The 22,533-nt window shown below is 51.0% G+C and overlaps 1 protein-coding gene and 1 long non-coding RNA gene across 10 annotated transcripts in view; both read right to left on the bottom strand.

Moving 5' to 3' along the window:
* MPRIP (myosin phosphatase Rho interacting protein) overlaps positions 1–22,533 on the bottom strand; it is a 574,668-nt gene that overhangs the window by 514,287 nt on the left and 37,848 nt on the right. The window lies entirely within an intron of this gene.
* LOC145717407 (uncharacterized) overlaps positions 13,196–22,533 on the bottom strand; it is an 11,029-nt gene continuing 1,691 nt past the window's right edge. The window contains exon 2 of the long non-coding RNA XR_014140601.1: positions 13,196–22,501. This is a non-coding gene — a long non-coding RNA (uncharacterized LOC145717407). The remainder of the gene's footprint in view (positions 22,502–22,533) is intronic.

Below are 22,533 nucleotides of genomic sequence, written 5' to 3'. Positions count from 1 at the left end.
GGCCAGAGCAGTCCTGCCCCAGTAAGAGTAGCATGGGGTAGGGGGGTTCCCACATAGTTTTAAGAGCAACACTGCCAAAATACATCTGCCCTGGGCAACCCTGGGACTCGGAACATGGCTGGCCAGGGAATGGTGGCAGAGGCCCCTGCAGAGCTGGCCTGGAGCCCGCAGGTGAAAACGGTCTGACAGCACCATCCGGCCCTCGCTCTGCTCCCTCCGACCACAAGGGCAGGCAAACCCGCACTGTGAGCAGAAGACAGCGCTCCCTGACACGGAGGGAAAGTGAGGCCCATCTCAGGTTACACTGAGATGTAAGGCAGTGTCCACTTAAGGATGAACAACAAAAGTCTATTTCTAGGTTTTTGTGTGAGGCTTATGTAACCCTAAAGTGGGAAACCATGATACAAGAGGAAATATAGGAAAAAACAAAACACACATGGTGGGAATTTGGGACTGTTCCACATATGGATTTGAAAGCAACAAGGCCCCTCTCAGCTCTAGCATCTGCCAACCACTCCCCAAACCAGTAAGAACTCCAAGAGAGCAAGCTTCTATGGAGACAGAAAACCTTACTGAGTGCCCTAGAACAGACTGTCTCAGGGAAATAACAGAATGGGGGCTTAAGAACAGAGCTCGTGGTCCAGGCCACTGGGCATCAAGTTCTCTTTTGGGGGACAGATGGAAAGCAAGATTGGACGGGCCAGCCCCCGTTCCGAATGGAGGGGGCAGCTCTCTGGAGCAAGCTGCCTGGCCCTGCAAGGGTCTGCTCACCAAGCCCTAGGGGGTGACCTCGGAGGGAGAGGCTCAGAGAAGACACAGCTGAAAGAAAACAACTGGGCCTCTGTCCCTGTGATACTCTGCCAGCAGCCAGGGGAGGAAAGTGATGGGGACAAAGGAAGGATGGAGAAGTAGTTCCGCCTTCGTGGCTTCCCACTCAGACCTGACCGCAGCCTTGGACTGCTCAGCAGGAAGGAAGGACGAAAGATACAGCCGCGCAATGGGCAGAGAACAACTTGTGCCCATCCTCCATGGTACATCTCCTCTCCCGGGGACACAGACGGAACTATCAGGAGAGGAAAAATAAGTTCTGCTAATTCACCATCAGCCAGCTCATCCAGCCAGAGGCTCAGTGCAGCAAAGCCCATGGACGTGTGGCCCGAGCGGGATCAACGTGGCCATTCCACCACGTGCGGCTGGGAAACCACCGCTAGCACGCCACGAAATGCTGGGCTTGGGTGACATCGGTGTTCACATGCCTGCAGAGTAGTGCGACCTCAGGCAGGGTACTCAAGCTCTCTAGGCCTTAGTTTTTCTCGTCTATAACACGGAGGTAAAAACAGTGCCTAATTCACAAAGGCTGTCATGAGAGTTCGACGAGCGAACGTGTACAGAGCACTTAAGAACAACGTGCGCCGCATGCTAGGTGCTATAAGAATATCTGACAAATCTGGGACGCCTGGGTGGCTCAGCCTTTAAGCGTCTGCCTAAATAAAATCTTAAAAAAAAAAATCCGACAAATAAAATACACATTCCTCATCATCGTCCTAGACCTACAAGAAAACACATTCAGAGAGATTAAAAAATTGGCTCGGCCATCGAGGAAATGAAAAGCAAAACCACAATGAGATGCTGCTTCACCTCTATTGGGATGGGTATAAAGAAGATGGACAATGCATGGGGAAGTCGTGGAGAAATCAGCCCCTTCCTATGCTGCTGGTCAGAATGTGAAACGGCGCAACCACCGTGGAAAACGGTCTGGCGGTTCCTCAAAAGCTTATACGTGGAGTTGCCATCTGACCCAACAATTCCAGTCCCAGATACATATCCAAGAAAACTGTGCCCTTGACTAAAACTGTACGTGGTCTTGACAGCAGCATCATTCGTAACAGCCAAAAAGCGGAAACCCAGATGTGCACCAACAGATAAATGGACACACAAAATGTGGTACATCCACGATAGACTATTATTCAGCCTTAAAAGGGAACGACATTCTGACCCCTGCTACAACAGAGATGAGCCCTGAAACATCGTGCTGACTGAAAGAAGCAGACACCAAGGGCCATATATTGTAGGATTCCATTTATAGGAAACGTCCAGAACAGGCAACTCCATAGAGCACAAAGCTGTCCAGAGCCAGGGGACGTGGGAGGCAAGTGGGGAATGACGGCTATGGGTACAGTGTTTCTCTTTGAATGATGATTCAATGTTCCAGAATTGGCTGTGTTGATGGTTGCACAACTCTGTCAAATACACTAAACACCACTGAACTGGTTGCTTTCAATGCCTGAATTACATGGTATACGAATTATATCTCAATAAAACGGTTACCAAAAAGAACTGTTTTTACTTGAAGTTACACAATTAGCAGGTTGCTGCACCAGGGCCTGGAGGCGAAAGTCTCTGCTCACCCACCCCTCTGTGGCCTCTCATAGGCCTCATTCCTGGGTGTCTGGGCATGCTGGCCTCCGCTATTCTGGTATCTCCAAGTAACAGAATTTATGAGAACTCACGCAGCCCGTGCCAAAGAGAAAATAAAAAAAATGTTATGTTTGCCACAGGAAGATTTTTATGACAACCAAACCTGCCACCTTGACCTCAATTCATGTGTTTAACCTCATTCCTATTCCTGAGGGTTTTAGTAGACCACTCCCCAGACGTGGGGCTTTGGACAGGGTCCTCTCTACAGAAGTATAACCAGGTTCTCTTCCAGGATAAGGTGGTCTGGAGAAGAGAAGGTGGGAGAATCACGTGTACATACATGCGCTCACACACTCCCCAGATGGCTAAACCCAGAACGTCCAGGATGTGGACAGCAGGGGCAGAAAGGAGTTTCCACCTTGCCCTCCCCCCACAGAGACTGCGTGACCCCGAGGCTCCCCCCAGCAGGCCAGTGTGTTTGCTGTGCTCCATGGATCTGAACACTCCTACCTCTTTGGAGGACCAGTCGTGCTCCCACATACACCTCTCTCCAGGTCCAATTCACACCCTGCTCCTGGTGGGAACCCCACCCCAGCCGCCTCCAGCTCTCCTCCCTCTCTGCCCCTCACCTGGTACCTGTGTGCAGGTGCAGTATTTCCCTCCTTAGGTGTCCATGTGTCCACCCCTAGCAAGGCCTAGAGCTCCCCTGTCAGGAGGAGGGCTCCTCCAGTTTCCTAGCTCACTAGCAGAAACGTAGTAGATGCTTAGAGATCACCAAATGACTGAACAAGTGAGGAAACAGCAAGATGCCTCCTTTCTGCCAGAAAAGTTAAAGCCCTGAGTGTCCAGCTCATGGGTCTAATAACGGAGTGCTGGTCAGGGCAGTCATCACAAAACAAGGTACCAAATGGAATGGCCAGAGAGTCGCTTTCTAGAAAGTGCCCCTTAGAACAGAGTCAGAGAACAAAGACGCCCCACTCAGGGTGCTAGGTCTACTAGCCTACAGGCATCAGCTGACATTTATTCTTCCAGAAGGTTGGCACAAGAAGTGGCAGGTCCTAGTCTCCATGACGGAGCAGGCACCCCAGCATGCCCCAGCAAGGAAGCAGTGCTTGGGTCATAGGATTCTTTTCAAATTTACTCCTCACAAAAACCATACAAGGTAGGTAGGATCCCAGCATCAGTGTGAGGAGGTGGCGGCTCAGACCCCCTGAAAAGCTGAGAGAGCTGTGCAAGTTAGGAAGGAGTCGAACCAGGCGTGGGGCCCTGGTCTTGCTTGAGAACTTGGTGCCCACACAGTGCCGGGCCGGCCAACAAGGCTGTCTGGTAAGCAATCAGCATGGCCAGAAGTGTCCAAAGGGCTGCCAATCTCACTGCCAGTGAAATCCTCCTTGCCCTAAACGGTCCTCCCAACCCCACAGGTCCAGTATCCCTCCCCAGCACCACACAGGCTCCACCCACCTCCCCTGTGAAGCTAATTAAATGCCTTGAGTTAATTTTAGTTCCAGGATTTCTAAATTTGGGGTGAGCTGAGATGCCGGGGTCACTGACTAGATGACCTCAATTGTCTCTGAAATGTCGGCCCTCAACTGCAGATGGTGTTGGGGGTAGCAGGATGAGACCCCTCCCTCAGGTTGTGAATGTATTTTACACACTAACCCCGGAGCGGCTAAAGTCATAAAATGTTCCTTCTGTTTGGGGAAAAGTTAAATGATGATTGTTCCCAAGAAAACACCCTACCTCATGTTCTATGAGATGTCCTGTTGCTAAAAAGAAACAAAGAAGCTTTACTCAAAGATTTGATTATTCCAGCTTAAAATAAAATGAGGGCATCAGAAGTCAGGGAAATCATGTGCAAAGGGCCATTGTCTGAGGCAGGATGTACGGAGAGCATATTTGAAACCAATCTGTTTTCCTGCAGAGAATTATGCTTCCATCTTTTTCAATACTCTTTTTGCTCCCGTGATGTCCTGATACAGCAGATAAGAGAGCGAGACCCTCATTCACCACAAGGGACCCTATCAGGAAGGAATCAGCATCAATGCTGACAGCCTACTGGAAACTACTTAAGAGACAACAGGGGCCATGGGAGGGGCAGGGTTTTCATAGCGAGAGCCTCTGTCTCCAGCAAAAACAGATTTGCTCTGGTCGGGGCATGCACTTCAACTTTTTCCATGTAAAGAGAGAAGGCCAGACAGAAGGATCAAAGCACAAGGTGAGCTGGTTAAGTTGCACAAGGCCTCCAATGAGGCAGCTTACTAAAAATTAGAGGCCACCGCTTCCAAAACAGCCCAGGCAGCTGGATCCCAGGGAAGCCACTGCTGTCCTGGGGTCAGACGAACAAACAGTCTGAGCTTCCCCCCAGCACTGCAGACGGTGAACACAGGGCTCCAGAGCCGGCGGGGCCGAGGTCACGGTAGGCTAGGGGCGGTGACGGGTTCCTCTGTACAGGAAGCTGACTGGACCAGCCAGGCCTCCGCAGCTCTATACTTTACCAATTATCTTTACTCTAGACTTTCACCAGAGCATATCTGCCCCAAGCCAGGACGTAACTTCTGCAGCTGCGTGGAGCGACCAAGCCTTCTGACGCCCAGTCCAGTCTTCGCTTTACCACCTCACCCTGCCTTGAGGGAAACAAGACCTCAGGGGGCAGAAGGAAGAGAACGGACATCTATGGGTAGGGCGGAGGAGAGGGAGAACCTCGCAGGAAGACCTCAACAGGAGAGGCTGCACCTAGAGTCAGGCACACGTGGGTTTTCCAACCCATTGGCATCTGAGCACACGTTATGGACACATGCTGCTTCAAGCGTGTGAGTTCCACACGTACTTGGAACTCTAGGGGCACTTGGTAGACAGAGTGGTTACAAAAGGAATAAATACATGAGGTCAAGCCACAGAAGGGCACGGGGTTCGGTTGGATAAAGGCAGGAAGAAGAAGAGCAGCCAACTGTTTTTCCAGAGGTAAGCCCAGAACAAAGGGCGCGGGACCTCTGCCACTCCGCGGCCCAGCAGGCTCCAAACCACTCGGAGAGAAGCTTGGGAGAGTGGGCGCGCCTCGGCCACAGAGGTGTGCACGCGCGGCCCAACGGCCACTCGCCACTCATGTCGTCGACCCCTCAGCACTCTAAGCTGGGGTCTGTCACCAGGGCACGAGAAAACTCGTCAATGCTCTTATCAAAATGTTTCTGAAGTTTTTGTTCTTTTTCTATTTTTTTAAAAAAGATTTTATTTATTTGACAAAGACAGAGTGAGAGAGGGAACACAGAGGGAGAAGCAGCCCCCAGCAGAACAGGGAGCCTGATGCGGGGCTCAATCCCAGGACCCTGGGATCATGACCTGAGCTGAAGGCAGACGCTCAACGACTGAGCCACCCAGGCGCCCCTTTTGTTCTTTTTCTAAAAGAACATGGAAAAAATATGTATTTAACATTTAGAATTTAATATTTAATGAAAAAATATATATTTAAACACCTGGGTATAATATTACCAAAACGTTAAACTCCGCTTTGTAACCAGCGGGCAGGTATTGCTGGGTCTGAGCAGGAAGGGACTGCAGTCAGGGTGAAGCACGCCTGCTTCAGGACAAGGCCACTGGCCTCCCTTCCCTCCCCCTTAGCGCCTGAGATGAATTCGCCACAAAACAGGAGGCGGGCAGGGAAGACAAGGAAATGCAGCCCCCCCGAGTTCTTGTTTAATGTCCACAAGCCCAAGAAGCTGTTATTATTCTCCCCATTGCACAGATGAGAAAATCTCGATTTAGCAAGGTTACAAAAAGTGTTCATGGTCAGCTAGCAGGTGGTAGAGCTGGAATTTAAACCCACACACATCAAACCCTATTATTTTCTGACAAACCGCTGGAGGACAGATTAATTCAATTTAGTTTTGTTTTGATGGGTTCCACAGGGGGCGAAAAGCCCCCCTTGAAACAACCAGTGAGCCTGGACTGCGCGGGTTGGTGGTGTTGTCTTCCCCTGTATGTTGTACATGCTGGGCTCCCCACAGGCCAGACTTTCCTGGGGCATTCAGGAGGGGCAGCGCTCTGGATAACCTGCATCTTAAGTCAGAGTCCCTTTGTGATGGAGAGCTCTAGGTTTCAGGTTAACTTGTCACCACCCTAAACCTGTGTCCATCTGACCCTCTGCCCAGGATGGCTACAGCGCAGAGGCAGAGCCTGGCCAGAATCACTAAAGGGCTCCTGTGCTGTACTGAATGTTTGTGTTCCTCCCCCCCGCCCCCCCCCCCCAAATTCCTAGGCTGAAACCCTACTGCCCAGTAGGATGGTATTAGGAAGTGGAGCCTTTGGGAAGTGACTAGGATTAGATGAGGTCATAAGGGTGGAGCCCTCAGGAATGGGATTTGTGGCTTCTCTAAGACTCTCAGAGAGCCTGTGTCCTCTCTCTGCTCTCTGCCATGTGAGGACATAACCCAAACTCAGCCGTCTGCAGTCTGGAAGAGGGCCTCACCAGAACCTGCTCATGCTGGCACCCCGATCTCAGACTTCCAACCTCTAGAACTATGAGAAATCAACTGCACTGTTTTATGAGCCGTCCAGTCTGTAGTACTTGTTACAGCAGCCTGAACGGATTAGGACAGCCACCAAGTGTCGGCCCCCACCCAGCACCCCCGAGGAGGAATGCCACCCCTACAGAAGCATGGGCCCCGCCACCCTCTGCTGACTGCTCCGTGTGACAAGTTGATGTCAGAGAGGTGATGCCTGGAAGGATTTCTCCTCTAGGAATAACTCTAAGCAAGGAAACCAAAAAGGGCCTCTCATCATTTCAATCCCAAAATGTTCACAGCAAATGATTGTTCTGGACAGCTGGTTTATCTTTTCATCCTTGTGCTTTCCTGCTTTTACAAACTTTGTACAATCAACACATTAATTTTGTAATTGGGAAAAACAGTTGTAACAGCACACGGTTTTTGTGGCATTTGCTCTCTTGCATCTGACCAATCCCCACTGTCTCAAGAACCAAATCCAGTCTTTATGTATTTTTTATTGTCGACATTTTAGCTATAGATCTGCTTCAATTGAAGAAATCTGAATAGGAAAGTTCAGTTATAAGAAAAGTAAACGAAGGGACGACTTTTCACATTAGGATATGGCCACCTGTGAGTACACCTAGGTGTGAGTCAGTTACACTTGGGAGTTCCCTGCTGGAACCAGTGAGGGTGCAGTACTGGGTAGCCCAGTTCTTCTACGACTGGGCAACAGCTTAGAACAAAGGGGCCTGGCGAGGAAGAACAGAGGAAGAGGGAGGAGGACTGAGAAGCAAATGGCTTTCAGCTGGCTCCCCATTTACAAGGCTTGTGCCTCTGACATGGCTATTTTTGGGTTTCTGAGTGGGGGGGAAAGAAATTCTTCCCACAACTGCCTTGCTTGGCAGCTCCTTTGGCCTAGTTCCTCCTCCATAGCCCCTCCAGGATGAAGGAAGCAGACCCTTGAGTATTCCTCTGCCCCCAGCCACCCTCTTACCCCCTGCCCCACACTCTTAAGAGTTTCTGCAGGCCTCACCCACTTACTTGTCTCTTTATACAGAGCTGGGAAAATGTGGAAATAAATAAAGCTTCAATTAGGCAGGCATCCAAGGTTTGGGGGGTGGGGCGGGGGAGGGGTCTGAGGCTCTGTCCCAATCCAGGAATGCCTGAGAAAGCTCCGGGAGCCTCAGGCAGCCTCTGAGGTTGGAGGCTTCCCACAGACTCCTTCTGGGTCTGCGCTGACCAGGCGGAGCCAGGGGCCTGGGAGGCCAGCTTCATTCCCACACCAAGACACTTCTTACTGCCCGCCTACTGCAGGAGGGCCTGGCCTCCTTCTGCCACCCCACACAAAGAAGGGAGGGAGGGGTCCTCACTCGGGTCCCCTCTCTCTTCCTCCCTGATCCCCTTCCCAGAGCAGGAGGCAGGGCCCTCCGGGTGCGGACCTGGACCCACGCACGGTGGCAGCTCTCCAGGCCGAACACAGGCAGTCTTCCCCTTTTAACTGTGGAAACTCAGCGTTTCTTATTTATTCCATCCTGAGCCTGGAAAGAGCAGGGAGATCCTATTTCTTCCCCCAAGCTGAGGGGTGGGGGGAGAGAGAGAGAGAGAGAGAGAAGCAGATTCGGTAGGGAGGAGACTGGGCAGGGAGAGTCTCACAGATATTTTTAGAGACATGGGAATTCAGCAAGCCCCTCCTGGGGCCAGAAACAATTTTGTTTCAATCCCAATTCTAAAAGGCAAATGCGTGGTGGAGCGTAAGGGGCCTGGAGGAGGCAGAGCGTGGCAGCGGCAACATCAGACTCTAGGGAAAAGGAGAAATCAGCTGAGGGCTAAGACCCCTGGAGGCTGCTTCACCCTGTGCTACCGCCTACTAGCCGGTTTCCCACATGTGTAACATCTGCGCCAATGTGGCCACCTCACAGCAGTGCTGGTAGCACCGAGGGAGAGTGAGGGGTGCCAGGCCCCAAGCAGGGCCACCCCTCACCTGCCTGCTCCCAGCCCCCTAGTTCTCACAAGTACGGGGCGGGTGGGGCGGGGGGACTGTTGAGATGTCAGTCCCCCGGCTCCCTTTGCTGTTAGTTCTGGTTTGACAGTGGAAGAATAAAATGGGATCTAAAATAAGATTTTTCAATGATCTGCAGGCTTCCAGTGAGTCAGACTAACTCAGTTCTTTAAGACCACAAATTCAGTCTTAACTCTGGGGTGCCTCACTCAGAAAGCATCACCCTACAACCTCCGGAACAGCCACACAAAATCTGGGTGTAAGACATGTTGAGCAGAGAAATGCAGAAGGTGAGCAACAAGGACACGGGCCTAGTGCTGAGGAAATACAGGATTTCTGGAGTGTGATCCAGCTCATACCAGTAAGTCTACCTCTGGGAATGTTTCCTGAAGCATCATATTAAATAAAGAAAAGGACGAAAATCTGAAAACAACGTGAATGTCCAACAGTACAGAATGAAGCAAATATGGCCAACTGATGGAACAGTATATATTAAAGACCGTGCTTCAAAATATCCATATACAACTACACACCCTAAGAAGATACACAAATCGTGATATTAACAGATTTTTATCTCTGGGTAATAAGATTTAATGGGCAATTTGTTTTTTGCATATTTTTTTGTGTGTTTCCCACATTTTTCACCATAAACATTATTTCGTTTCTGGCAGGGAGCAGGGGGCGGGGGTGACGTCACTGGTTTTAATTTTTAGCCCCATCTTCTATCACTGTCTGAGTGCTTCGACCAATCCTGCCTTCTGTACCGATCACGTCTTCTCCCTAGAGGAACCTTCTCACCTCCACCTCCAGATTATTCCTAAAGTGTTCTTTTCCAAGGAGTCCCAGAGCTTGTCAGCCTGGCTCCTGTGCCTGGCCAGGGTGTGCGTGTCTCTCTTAGCCCTAATGCTCCCCATGATGGCTGACGCTTCCCTTTTCCTGACTATAGACTATAAGATCCTGGAGGGCAGGGATTCTTCTTCACCTTTATTTTTCCAACTCCCAGCCCGTCCATGGCATGCAAGAAACAAGCAATGAGTCAGTGAACGAATTCAACCTCTCTCCTGATTTCCAAAGGTCCCATTTGGTGTAGGGAAAAGGAAAATTCAACAGTGCTATGTGGCCTTGGGATAAGGATGGGCCTGAGCCCCAGGTCTCCCTGATGGCATTTCTCAAGGCAGGCAGAGTATCAGTTGCAGAACCTGCCTCGTGTGTGACAAGGGTCTTATTGTTGGTGCAAGTAAGTGACCTATCCTGATCAGTAAAGGGCCTTATTCAGCAGAGGCAGATTAGATAAACGGTCTCCCTCCAACTCTTCTGCAACAGCAGTCATCATTAACCCTTGGCTTTCCAACCAAAAGAATCTGGAATTTCAACTATTTATGCAAGTATGTCTTCCTCATAAAAGGTGTTGAGGCAAATCATAGACAGTACATTCAATTCAGGAGGCAAAGGCACATACACCCCTTGGCAGGCGTGTGTGCATTCACTATCAAACACAGGCGCATACACCTACCCCTCCCCCCGCTCCCCGCCAAGTACACAGAAGGAGCCATACAGACCCAGAGCAACAATATGACCCACGCAGGACAAAACAAGGACAGAGACTCACACCAGGGAACAGTAGCACAGAAACAGAGGGGTGGGGAAGGCAGGAACGACTTGCCAACAGGGGAAACCAGCACACGCCCTCGGTCTTCCTGAAATGCATAAGGGGGGCCTCCAGTTAAACATGGCCAGTTAAACACCAGTGTGTTCAAAGTCCTGCTAAAACCCTAATAAAAACGACCACAAGGGAATCTGTAAAAGGTACAAACTCTCAAGGACAAAACACTAGAGAAGAGACAGCAGCAGATGTGGGATATTAATTAAGCACTGGAACGTAGGAAGTGGCTGCATACACGGAGAGTGACTTGGTCAAGTGGAGGAAGCTTCTGGCCAACACTGCCCCAAACATCAGCAAGCTCAGGGCCTGGAGGCCCCAGGCATCTGTGACCAAGGAGGTGAGGCTAATAGCAGGACTGGTCAGCTCCCATCAGCACTAACCAGAGGGTACTCTCTGGAAGGGCTCTGGACCTGGGGTAGCAGGCACCACTGGGGGGGGGGAAGGAGGGGTGGAAGATTCCTGAAAAGTTGGGATCCCCAACTCAAAGTCCTTCTGCTGCCCACAGGTCTCCCTAGACTGGAGATGAGGACTGTACCTGGGGAAACTGACAAGGCCAAGAGAAAGACCTCCTGAAACTGGCATCGACTGAGATGAGAGAATTTATATCTGGGGACATTTGAGGGTCCCCCTGAAGTCGCCAGTTTCCTGCCTGACTGTCCCTCTAAGGCAGAGCCAGCCAGTCACCCCCACATACATCCATACATGCACACTCTTATTCTTAAATACAAATGTACAGCCAGGGGTGACTACTCATTTGAGAGTGCCCAAGACCAAAACAGGGTCAGAAAGGGAACTAGGAAGAAAGGGAATCAGACCATATACAGAATAACATTTCAAAATAACTGAAGTTATAAAAGAAAGCACTACATCCATGGAACATGAATAAGGTGCTATAAAAAGGGACAGAGAACAAAAAATGAGCCCTAAGAAACCAAAAATATGATAGCTGGCATAAGAATCAGAATGAAAATAAGAAAATGGGATCGCTGGAATAAGAAACTAAAGGGTGTAAGGCAAGGTTAACGGAATCTCAGGCATGACAAATGAATGCAAGAAGACAGACAGCAAAACTGGAGACTCTGTCCAAAAGAACCGACAGCCACATATTAGGAGTTCTAGAGGCAAAGACTAAGGGAAACGAAGCAAAGGAAATCGCCAGAGGAAAAAAATACAAAACAACTTTCTGGACCAGAAAGACAGAACTTTCCGTGCTGAAAGGTACACAGGCTTCTAGCTCAATGAAAGAAAACAGATCCACACCAAGGTATATCTTCATGAAATTTCAGAACTCAAGAGGTAACATGGAACTCCTCGAGGTTTTCAGGGAGAAAATTTCTGTTTACAAAAGATCAGGAATCAGATCCTTTGTACATGAGCTTCTCAACAGTAATGCTGGAAGTTAAAGACAAAGAACAGTGCCTTCAAAATTCCAAGGGAAGATTATTTCCAGCCTAAGAGTCCACAGCCAGTCCACCTACCAATCAACAGTGTGGGTCAGAAAGGCATCTTCAGACAAGCAAGGTGTCCAAACTCAAAAGACTTCACCAAAACAGAGAATTAAACAAAAGAGATGGAACTAAGAAACTCAGGAGGAAGAAGAAGGGAATTCCCAGGATGATGGTAGGCAAGTCGCAGGTCAAGAGCTACATAGTAGGCCTGGAGAAGAGCCAGTGCAAAATGGAACAAGAGGATAGCCGGCTCCATGCGGGATGTTACCAGGGAAAAAAGAAAAAAAGAATCATTGCACTGGTACTTGCCCACATCAAGAGGAGTTCTATAGTTCTGTCAGAATGTTTAGCGTTCAACTAAGGTTATATAGACAATGAAATGAAGGGGGGGAGAAGGCAATTATTAACTGCAAGAGAAGCCAAATATAAGAAAATAAATCTAATCATAGTTTACTACATGGCTTGAATGTGCAAACTTTTAACAATCCATAATATTTTACACACTTGAATGTAACTCTGTGGTAGGACAGAGGAAGGATGAGAGAAGATAGGAGAGTGTGCATGTGCCCGTACATAACGTACGTGTGTGTGCGTGTGCGTGTTTGTGTGGCAAAGCCATGCAGGTGAGAGAACTAAATCCTACCTTACGGTGTACACAAGCAAAAGACAATACCTTTAAGAACTCAACAAATAGCAATATAAACATGTGATTCACAAACGCAGAGGTAAGCACTAGAATTCCCTAGCTCTAAGAATTGGAAATGGCCTCCTCTGGGAACAGGTCAGCGGTAAGGAGGAATGGAACAGAGCAGTGCACTTCTGTATTCTGGTTATGTATTTGACTTTTTAAACTATATACTTATATTATTTTGAAGAAAAAAAAAATCAAAGCTCCCATGATACCTTCAAAACTCCTACCTGGCCCATTTCCAGCTTCCAGGTATATCAGAGAGCACAGTAAGATCCCAAGGTAAATACTGAGCTACAGGAAATGGATATGGGACCCTCCGAGATACTGCCTCATTCTCGCACCTACGAGAAGATAACTTCCATGGGTCTGGGAGACTGCCCCCCCCCCCTCGGGCCCTCTGCTCACACAGTCAGTTCTGGATGCGACTTCTCTTTAGGGTGCGTTCATATATTATTTTCTCATTGGGCATGGCCATTGGAAATAAAAGACCATTCCTCCTAAGTCGAAGACCTCAAATAGGGCATTCGCTGGAGCGGATTCATGTGCTGCCTACAGGAGTTATGGAAAGGTCATTTTTCAGGCTGTTAATAGTTTCAGTGCTTGATTTGGGGGTTTCATATAAAGTTTAAGCCAAATCACTGGATGTGTTCTAGGCGAATGCTCTTCTCCCAGATGCAAAAAGGCTAATATATGGGGGGAAACAGCATGGCCAAAATCGGTTCCAAGCTATCAGAAGTTCATATGTGCCGTTAAAACTAAAAAACTAAAGTTCAATACAGAAGACCTCTCCCCTCTTCCACCCTTACAGCATCCCTTCCGAACACGCACCTGTGAACAAATGGAAGAGGTAAGTGCTTCCACGTCCATTCCTTTCCCCACAGACAACTAGGCCTTCCTTTCTTCTGGGCGGCGGTAGCAGCCACCCCCATGCCCTCCCCCCTGCTGGCCTGGTGGGCACTGCTCCCCTCGCCTCCACAGGGGCCCACAGCAGTGGGACGAGGGGTCCCATCCAAAGAAGACATCCTGACGTTCGTCAACATCACCTATGTGAGCTTTTGTCTTTCCCTACAGGGCCTATGAAGAAAGAAAGATAAAAATGTCTGAGTGGCCCTACGAGGAAATGTTCACTCCTCTCCTACTTTGGAAAGGCAGGACTTGAGTTTATTTCAGTAACAGAAAGGCAGCTAAGAAGCTGGGCACAGTGATCTGATCCAGTGGGCCAAGGCGAGCAAATGAAGAAAAAGACAGGAACATCAGGGGAACCTTCGAGAATTCCCACCAGTCACGTTCTGGCCTCTCCATCCCCCACTCTCACTCTGGTAAGAAGAGAGAGAAGACACAGGGTTAGAAACGTGCCCCTTTCTAAACCCAGTGCTTGAGGCCAGGCTGCTATTTGTGTCAAATATGCGACAACTGGTGTGTATCTGACATGGATTCACAGCACTACCCTTTTCCTGATCATTTACCATGAGCTTTCCACACGATTGTAACAAGTCTCAGCATATGAAGCAGAGAAGTCGGGTCTGGCTACACGGACAACGCAGGTTTAGCCGGACACGGTGTCTGTGTGTGTGGCACCCTTTGCATTGAAACACTGCCCACCCTCAGAGGAAGGATGGAGGACGCCTCAATGAGATGTGATTATGGGCAACCCGAGAGCGCGTGAGAGCGAGGGAGGGAGAGCGAGAGAGAAGCGTACGTACGGCAGGCAGGACCGGGTGAGGTGTTTGGGTTATTCTTGCTAAGGGCTCTGGTCTGAAGCCCGGCCCCGCCGTCTCCCAGCACAGGCCGCCCTACGTCACCGAAAGAGAGTCAAACTCCATTTACAATGATACTCTGACTGCACCTGGCTCTCCCCAGTGTAAATGCTGATGTAGAAACCAGGCCCAGGCACACCTGGGCCAGGGCTGACTATCTTCCTAACCTTTCCTCATTAGAGCATGGATTGTGTTCTGTCTTGGAATGGAGGTCCCTAATATACAGAAACCTGATGTGTTCTCTCACACACGCTGCCACTCTTCTACCCCAAAGCCCAGGTCCATCATACGGCCAGCTTCCCCATTCCCCATCCTTATATCCTCAGCTTCCACTGGGGCTTCCACCTTCCGAGGCCGGGTGGTGCAGTAAAGAGGGCCCTGGACGAGGATGGGCTGTCCAGCATGGTGCTGTGCCAACCAGCTGCGTGACCCTGGAAGAGGCAGTTCAATGCCTCCCACAATCACTGAGCGCTTCCTACAGATACGAGGCTCTGCTAGTACAGAAAATAAGGAAATGTGTCTATTGGGCGGTAGCTTACAGCTCATTAAGGACACGGTCCTGTTCACACACAATCCCGACTCCAGGCAGTGAGAACCACTGCATGGAGGCAGAGATGTGTCCCTGAAACCTGCTGGTGGGTGACTGTAGAGACCCCTTCTCCCCTCTGGCTTTAATTTCCTCATCTGTCAGAGGTGAGGGCTAAACTCCAGGACGTCTCCAAGGACCCTCCCAACACCGCACTATATTCCCCATTCCCCTGGTCCCTCCAGATGCGGCCAGGGCAGCCCTCTGCATCTCTGGGATCAGAATATGCGGCCATGCAGTTAGGTCTCCTGAGAATACACTAGAATGGAAGTCAGGGCCAGGCACGCCCTCCACACCCAGGCGTAAGCAAACCTCACCCCACCACAATGGATTCTTCAGGCATTAGCTGCCTTAGGGGAGCGAGGGAAAGAGGTGGCCTAGCCCTTCAGAGCCCCTGTGACTTCCGTGCGCCAGCTGGGTGTGTGCAAGCCTGTGCGTCCGCAGGTGCCGGCAACGCCACAGCTTTGGCACCCATCACACCACAAAGGTGTGAGACCTCTGCTGTCATTTCTCTTGCCACACCAGAACTCCTCTAACATTAACCAGGCAAAGCTCTGGAACCCCTGAGTCCGTCAGGGTGCCTGGGCACCCAGCTCAGTTATGGGAACCGATCAGGCCTCCGACCCACGACTGGATACAAGAAGCCAGCGCGGCCGGCTCACCCTTGGGCAAACCACTGCTCTCCCCACGGACCACGGCAAGGGTTTACTGTGAACCCAGTGAGAACAGCTAGCACTGTGGACCATGACTTCTCACCTCCGCAGGCATCACGGAGGCTAGCTGGTTCCCAAAAAAAAGTACATGGCTACCTGAAGGAAGTGAGCCTCAGGCTCCTGCCCCAGTGATAGCCACCATGGCCTTGGAGCGGCAGCCTCTGATAAGCACCACTGACAAGCACCTGCATACACCAATTTCCAGCGGGGGTCTGGGCACCGCGAGCACGGTCAGGCCACCATATCCTCACTGGCTGAGGGGAAGACAGGTACAACCCTCACCTGTGGGCTCAGAGGAAGAAAAGTGAATCATTCATATTAGACTTTGAAGGGCAGCCCATCCGCCTCCCTCCCATCCAAAGGTACAAACAGAATTCCAAAAGGAAGGTTACCTGACAAGGGACAGAGAGCAGGTGAAGCAGAAGCTGGGCCTTGGAATCACGCTCTAAGACCAGGGGGCTCCCATGTGGCTGGAAGTGGGTCATGAGTGGGACTGTACAAAGTCCTTCAAAGCCTGCATGGCCTTTGGGGAGTTTCGGTCCTCCTCCACCTGCACCATCCCCACACCGTAGTGTCCCACTGGCTTGGCAAGCAAGCCCACACTCCTTGGACGTTAACAAAACCACGCTCGCCAACAGGAAGACGGACTCCTCTAGGACCGAGCGGAGATTCCTCCCTCCCTTGCCCCTCCCTGCAGGCTGGCTTGATGAGAAGGGCAGCAGCCATGCTGTTTGCAGCCCCTTCCACTTCGAGGAGCTCGTCTCAAGGAGCTGACTGGAGTCAGAGCAACCGTCAAAGCTCGGCAATGCCAGTCTCCATGCTGCCATGACCAGGGCAAAATCACTTCTCTATCAGCCCACTCTGTACAAGGGCTGGTCCTTTCAGGCCCTTCCCTACACTGAATCCATGACTGACTCACTCTGAAAACACAGACATGCAACACTAGGTGGGGGCCATGCCATCAGGGACAATCTCTGCTGGCCCCATCTTTCAGTTTCCTCCTCCATGTTCTGCCTTTCTCCTCTTCCATTCCTAGTGCTTCTGCATCACGCCTGCCTGCCAGGGGCGCCCGTGAGCACTGCTCAGCCTGCCCCCCACCAGAGCTGGGGAGAGAATAGACAGGAAAACAATGTGAAGGGGAGGCAGCCACACCTCTGGTCACTCGGAAGTCATACTTCTGCCAGGAAGGTGGGCAGGCCTCCCCACCATCTCCCGGCCTGGGCTAGGCAATGCCACTCAGCCGTGCAGACCTGGCCCAGCTCATTTCTTCCGTGATACCTTTCAGGCAGAGCCAGCTCACCCTCCTCTGTTTCCAGAACACTTTGCCTCAGCTCCCTTTATCATACCCTCTGTGTGGGCTAAATACTGGCCCCCAAAGATATCCATGTCCCAATCCCCGGACCCTGTGCCTGTGACCTTAGATGGCAACAGGGACTCTCTGCAGGTGTGGTTAAGGCAAGGATCTTGAGATGGGAGAGGAAGCGCTGATGTGGTGGGCTCAAGGTCATCACAAGTGCCGTAAACAGAGGCGGGAGAGGTGACAAAGAGCAGGAGAGGGGACAACAGAAGCAAGAGGCAGCATGACGTGAGGAAGGGGCCACAAGCTGAGGAGTGCAGGCAGCCCCCGGAATCTGGAAAGGCAAGGACACGAGCTCTCCCCTGGAGCCTCCAGAAGGAAACAGTTCTGCCCAGTTACTGATTCTGGACTCCTGACCTCCAGGACAGTCAGAGAACAAATCTGTGTCATTTTCAGCCACCAGGTTAGCGGTGACTTGCTAGGGCAGCCATAGGCAACCAGTAACACCCTCCCCATGTTGTGCGTTGGTATCAGTACCCTCTCCCCAGAATGAAGCCACCTCGGAGTTCACTTCTGACATACTCCAAGCACCCAACAGATGCTTGTGAGCGAGTGACTCTTCAACACACACATGCACATGGGCCAAACCAGCCCTTGTGAAGGATCCCCCTTCCTTAAGAACCCCCACCTGCCTACTATCGTTCCTGCAATTTCACCAGTGTAATCACTCCCTAGCTTCAGAGTTCTCTCACCGTAAAGAACATGCCCTGCCCTGCTGAAGAAAAGATGCTTCTGAAAAAGTGTTTTCTGAGGAGAACGGAGGGCAGGAGAGATTAAGCCACAAACATATTAAGCTGCCTACACACAATAAATACCTTAAGTGGCTTGGCTTATCAGATGGTTAGTGTTGCCCATTTCCCAGGGAAGTCCAAAGCAAAAGACTCAGGCAGGGAGAGGGGGTGCAGCGGCACTGGGGTCTTGGGGGGGGGGGCGGTGTCCAGGAGGTAAGGGTGCAGGGACTGTGCCCCTGGAGAATTCTGTGGCCTGGCTGTGTGCTACCCAGCCCCGCCTGTACATGTGTGTTTCAGCATCACATGTGCACATGTAAACATACTAATACCACTTGCTTGGCTTTGTTTTTTCAACCCCAAATGTTTTCTGTTGCTAACTCCCATAAAATGACTCTTTTTCGACAGTTCTTTCCCTGCTGCTACTTAATTAGTTTCCTAACCAATTATTGCAAGCTGTTCACTTTCCTAATACCCGAAGTCATTTCTGTCTCTGCAGGAGGGAGCCACCCAGCCCATTATCACAGACTCACCCCACAGGCCGGCCGCAGCTGCTGCAGAGAAGTCCACGCACAGCCCTGAAGATCTCCAACAAGGGTGCCAATCACAGCCCATCCTTGGCTGCGATCCCAGCGCAGAGTGAGGGCCACAGAAATCCCTCCACCAACTCAACAGAACTGCTGCTCCAACTGCCCCCATCACCTCCTCCTGTAACTACAGAGCCGTGCACACGCAAAGGGCTGGGCAGATGGCACCCGGGTGGACAACAGTACGTAACACCATCTTCAGCCTCCTCTGTTAATTAATCACAGGCATCCAGACGCCTCCCCACTCAGTACCTGCAGGCACACCGGGGGAGGCAGAGAGAAGAACATGGGTACCTCCTTATGGCTCATGGACACTGGATACAGGCAGGCAGCTAATGACTATTTTGTCATCCCAGACTCACCATTTATGTAACTGGGAAGGAAGGTAAGCACACTGGACAGTCCCAGTGAGATGGAAAGGCATTCGCTGGGCAACACGAGGTCGCCAATTCCTCAGTACCCAGTGAAAGGCAAAGAACACAGGTTCTTAGTGGGAGGCCTTCTTAAAATGTTTACATCAGAGAGTCAAGCACCAGAGCCAAGGGGACAGTAGACCCACTCACCACCCAGTCAGCTTCGCCCACACCTGGGTATGTCCTGTGTGTGCAGGCCAATACCAGGCCCTGTCGTGAGCTGCTCACGGTCCTACAGAGGGAGACCCACATGGCCTAAGTGTCCTAGGGAGAAGGGACAGAGGAAGGGGGGGCCCAGCTGACCTGGACCCACGTGGGAGTGGTACCTGTGTCTTCTCTTGGTTCTTGCAAACGATTCAGGGTTACCTGAAGAAACTTCAGAAACTGCAGAAACTTCCTACCGTATCTGACAAGTACTTATTTGTCCCGGTCCACCTCACCCCCTCTACCCACTCGTTCCTGCATGTTCTCTGATTCTTTCCTCTACAGCGTTCAGATTCTAACCCTGGAAGCATAAAACATTCACACCACCCCCCACTCACGCCCCTGTATATAAAACAGCCCTTCCCTCCCCACCTACTCCCACTTCCCGAAGGGCAGCCCACAGGCTGCAGATCAGGACCAGGCAATCGGAGAACCTGGCTGCTTAGCCCACACCTACTGGTTGAGCTCCCACAGTCAGATGGCAAACCCCCTGCACTGGGTTTCCCCACCCACAAAACGGAGGTCTGGACCGGGTCACCTCTGGAAACCCCTCTGCCACAAGAGAGTCTGTTCTGTTCTTCATCCAAACAGCACCATGGTTCGCCACTGGTGGCTTCCATGCCCCAGCTGTTTCATGTGTGAGATGTGTCCCCCGGGCCAGCATACAGAATTGTAAATGACAAGAAATGACAAGGAAAAGCTACCAGAGGCAGAATGCTGTACTTTGTAATAACGCCAGGCTCAAAAGTCTTAACAAGCCCATGTCCCCAAGCTCCTCCCCGACTTACTTTAAAAGGAGAGGAGGGGAGGGTCTTAAAGTTTGGTCTCGATTCCAGAGAACAATGTCTGTACTGAAGGTCCCAGAGAGACACAAAGAAAACGTCCCTGCATCTACATGCTTTTTTCTAATGTGTGAAGTCTCATGCATCATAATGAATCAAACTTAAGGAAAAATGGTGTGTGGCACCTGTAAACTTCACCACTGACCCCCGACCTTTTGACAAGAGGATTCCACTGTCAGCTGGGAAGAGTTCCCGATGCCACCTGGGTTCATCTATGCCATACCCTGCTCAATCACTTCAACATTTCAAAATAACTTAAGGTTGGCCCAAAGATACTCTAAGGCAAAGTGGCCAGCAGGAAGCCCAGAGGCCAAGCACGGGGGCCTTCCTATGACCCATCCCTGATCGCTATTCCCTGCCTCCAAGGAGCCACCACATAGTCTCCACCAAGACTGCACCTAGTGCCTCGCCTTCCAGCCAAGGGACTGTGAAAATGTCACTCCCAAAGAGATGAAAACTAAGGGACTCATCAAAGGACCCCATGTCGAGAAAGCTAACACAGGTGGGGGCAAAGCACCTCAACTCCCTGGAATCACCTTCCACACAGCCCAGACTTGCCAGTGTCCCGCTTCCTGCCTCCCTGCCACTTGCCACTTCTCCCTGCAAAGAGCAGCCCCTACATGCGCCTCCAAGTTAACCGAGAAAGAGGAGTACTGTTCACATATCAGCTCACGTTAGCAAAACACGACTTCTGCAGATGTTTAAAAAAGAAGTCCGTTATTTTGGAAAAATAAGTTAACTACACGGTCGACACAAGAAGAGGTACCTTGTCCGTGCAGGCACGTGGCCTGGGCCTTCAGACAACTGGATAATTCTGCCACAGAAGGAGGTCCCTGCAGTTGGCATATCCAGCAGTACAGCTGGGGGGCTGGGGAAGGACAGCCTGGGGTTATTTCACAACTTTCACTCAAGTGGCACCAGACTGTATCCATTTTAAAGCTTCTAGGAAGGTTCTGCGCAGATTTCTGCTTAAAGTCAGAGGGCTCCCAACTGTGCGTGACGGCAGCTGCAGACCCCAGTGCAACGTGCTCCGTCCGCAGGGCCTCCGGGCTGGCTTCCCCTCTCTAAGGGCTCCCCATCTTCCTCAAGGGGCTGGGTAAAGAAACACTTCCAGGGGCAGAGTTTGTTTTTGAAACTATCATTACCATAGCAAGCACAGGACCAGCGAATTGCAGCCGAGCAGAGGAGGGGAAGGAGGGAAAGCGGGCAGCGAGGAAGGCCCTGCTCAAGGACACCCCGCCAGAACAGAGGAAGTAGCTTAAAACCCACAGCTACTGCACTCCCAAACCAACACTCTCCCTACACCCTTCAGGCTCCTGGCACCTTGACACAGCAGGCCGGCCTGTTCCCTGGAAGCCAAAACCATGTGCAAAAGAATGAAGGCCAAAGCAAGGCTGAACACAGGACAGATTTAAAAATAAATCTAAAAACATGAGACTAATCCATAATATATCTTCTTGGGTTCGCCATCTCACCCTCCCCTTTGCATCCGAGGAAGCGTCTCTGCCCCTCGGCCAGGGAAGGCCGTTCTGATTCTGCACATCTCCGCCCCATGTTCGTCTACCCGGCCTGCAGGCCTGAAGTTAGTTTAGTTTGCCCAGCTTCAATACACAAGGGAAGCTACTCCCGCTGCCAGTTTGTGGCTACAGACAAACTCGACGGGTGGGCAGGATGCCGAGAGCCCAGCCTGGCCCTCGGCCAGCACCATTCCCTTCCTGCATGCGGGAAGCAGATGCTGGTGGAGTCGGCCACTGCTAGACACAGTGAAGGATGGGAGCACTGGGGAAATGACACCATCCTTCTTCCAGAAGGTGTCCCACCTGGTTACAAATCCCAGTCTGTTGCTCAGAAGTTGAGCAACCCCCACCGTATCTCTGGGCCTGTTTTCTCCTCTATGAAATGGATACAATATCTATCAAGGCAATGTCAGGAGGACCACACTAGAGATCGTGCCTGGAGAGCCAACACAGCACTGGCCCAAGGACGCTGCTCCTCCCCAGTCTCCGCGACAAGTAGGAAAGTGGCCAATGGCCTCTCTTTCCTTTCAGGAGACTTTTCTGACTCCCCAAACAACCCACTGCCTTGAACAGGATGCACATCATGGTTTTGTTCATGTGGGTCCTAACAGACTGTGAGCTTCACCACGAGACGGGCCTCCTTGTGGCCATGTGTTTCTCCCCTGCAAGCTCTTTGCTATGGACACAACGGCCACACTGGTTACCAACGAATCCGACACACCTGCCTCTGCCTAGGAAAGTGTCAAGTGAGGAAGGAACAAAGCCAGAGCTTACAGAAGAGGTTCTCAAACATTAGTGCTTCCTAAAAATTCCAAGGAGTGGTGACTTCAACTGTGAAAGGTGGGCCTTGCCCTCCGGAGGTTCTTAGGGGAATGTCTGCAACCAGATGCCATGGGGGACACAGCAAAAGTACCTCAGAGACCGTTCCTAAAGAGCGTAGGGCCGAGCTGTGCCACCCCTCCTATGGCCCTGGGGACCTGGGCACTATTCAGGGCTTTGACACAGCCCCAAAATAGCTGAAATTTGTCAAGAATGAAGTGGGCGAAGGTCCTGAGATCAAAGCAACCTCCAGGACTCTGTCTTACAGGAACCAAACCCTTATAAAGGAGCACAATCTTTTTTTTTTTTT

This window comes from Leptonychotes weddellii, chromosome 15, assembly GCF_054177405.1.
Source record: "Leptonychotes weddellii isolate Sample4059 chromosome 15, ASM5417740v2, whole genome shotgun sequence".
NCBI lineage: Eukaryota > Metazoa > Chordata > Mammalia > Carnivora > Phocidae > Leptonychotes > Leptonychotes weddellii.
Note: the sequence above shows the minus strand (reverse complement) of the source record. Positions and strands in the feature narration are given on the sequence as shown.